Source organism: Heptranchias perlo, chromosome 26 (assembly GCF_035084215.1).
Source record: "Heptranchias perlo isolate sHepPer1 chromosome 26, sHepPer1.hap1, whole genome shotgun sequence".
NCBI lineage: Eukaryota > Metazoa > Chordata > Chondrichthyes > Hexanchiformes > Hexanchidae > Heptranchias > Heptranchias perlo.
Genome location: NC_090350.1, coordinates 43814955 through 43817240, shown reverse-complemented (window position 1 = coordinate 43817240; position 2286 = coordinate 43814955).

The following is a 2286-nucleotide window of genomic DNA, read 5'->3' as shown; positions in this document are numbered from 1 at the left end:
ATCGCCTGGTCTCCAGTTGGTTCCTCAATAGATTGGTCTGGAAAACCATCACGTACACACTCCAGGAATTCCTCCCCCACAGTATTATTGCTATTTGGTTTGACCAATCTATATGTAGATTAAAGACACCCATGAATATAGTTGTACCCTTCTTGCATGTGTCTCTAATTTCCTGTTTAATGCCCTCCCCTAAATCTCCACTACTGTTTGGGGGCCTATAGACAACCCCCACCAATGTTTTCTGCCCCTTGGTGTTTCTTAGCTCCACCCATTCAGATTCCACATCGTGATTAAGACACAATGCCTTTAGACTTGTCTTTTTAAGATTACTAGTCATCTTAGTTTTATTTTGCACTATGGCCCTATTTGTTTTTCGCCCTTGTTTTCTCTGCCTTCCACTATTGCTTCTTCCCTTTCTGTCTTTTGTTTCTATCCTTGCTTCTCCCTCCTCTGTTCAAATCCTCCTGCCATTCTAGTTTAAACCTTCCCAAAGGCGACATGAGGAAAAACCTTTTTAAGCAGCGAGTAGTTATGATCTAGAATGTGCTGCCTGAAAGGGCAGCGGAGGCAGATTCAACCATGGCTTTCAAAAAGGAATTGGGTAAATACTTGAAGAGAAAAACTTGCAGGGCTACAGGGAAAGAGCGGGGAATGGGACTAACTGGATTGCTCTTACAAAGAGCCGGCACATGCTCGATGGGCTGAATTGCCTCTTTCTGTGCTGGCTGTAACGATTCTATGATTCTATTCTAACACTTACCACCTGAGAACTAGTGGCCTGACATGTAGACAACTGCTGCAAAACATTATGAGCCTCTTGGAATGAAGGTGGTCTTTCTTGCAGTGCTTTCAATGCCTGAGATGGCTATGAGACAAGCTCACTCTGCAGGACCAGGCTGTCAAGGAACCCATGACAAGGATAAAGTCACTGTGGGGAACCGATGGAGTGCTGCTGGTGTGAAGGGTCACAGCCTGAGTCCGTCCACCGGTACTGGGACCAGGATTCTCGTTTCCAGCGGTCAGCGGGGGATCAGACCTCTTGGAATCAGAAAGATCCTTAATTCCCCAAGAATCAATTGATTGTCCTTTAGTCCATCTGAGATGGATCCTGGAACTCCTTACCTAACAGCACTGTGGGAGAACCTTCACCACACGGACTGCAGCGGTTCAAGAAAGCAGCTCACCACCACCTTCTCAAGGGCAATTAGGGATGGGCTATAAATGCCGGCATCGCCAGCAACACCCACATCCCATGAACGAATAAAAATAAAATGCAGTCCTGTACACTTTGGCCTTTCACAGTCCCCTCAGACCAGCAATCCTTCATTCAGTGCCTCCACATTGAGCTGAGTGACTGGCCTGGATCTCACATGAAGTGGAGAAAGTCGACACATGCTCCTGCAGTTGCCACTTTCTCCATGCTGCCCTGCAATTAGTTAAAATCCTCTTGGATAGTAGCGCATTACAGGGCAGGGACTCGACCACTAACCCAGCCATTTGCTGCACATCTTGGGTGTGGCTTCACAGGACCATCATCGGCATCTGACGCTCTGTGAGTATCCGTCTCTTCACGGAAGGACCCCTGAGAGGGGCTGGCATGTCTTCTGCCTCCGCTCAGCTACATCAGACTCCACTGCATCCTCTGGCTTCCTTCTGCTTTCTGCCTGTCGTCGCATTCTCACCTCGGAGTCCAAAGGTCGTGGGTCCAAGCCCCACTTCAGAGTCTTCAGCACATGATCTGGGCCGACATTTCACTGCTGGGAGCGATGTACCGAGGGAGGGCGGTGCACCGAGGGAGGGCGATGCACCGAGGGAGGGCGATGCACCGAGGGAGGGCGATGCACCGAGGGAGGGCGATGCACCGAGGGAGGGCGATGCACCGAGGGAGGGCGATGCACCGAGGGAGGGCGATGCACCGAGGGAGGGCGATGCACCGAGGGAGCCATGTACTGAGGGAGCCATGTACTGAGGGAGGGCGGTGCCGAGGGAGCGATGTACTGAGGGAGCGATGTACTGAGGGAGGGCGGTGCCGAGGGAGCGATGTACTGAGGGAGGGAGGTCCATTATCAATCGCCTTCATCCCATTTGCCTTCTGTTCCAGTTGTAAAAGTATTAGGAAGAGCATAGAGTTTTCCTCTTTCACTGCAGTCTCTGCTCTTCCAGGGTGGGAATGTTACCCAGGGCACTGAACAGATGTGGTCCTGTGCACAGTGACGAGATAGCCCCTTCTTATGTCCGAGGACTGGGAAGGTTAGCCAGTATCACCATCAAAATCAAACATAAAAA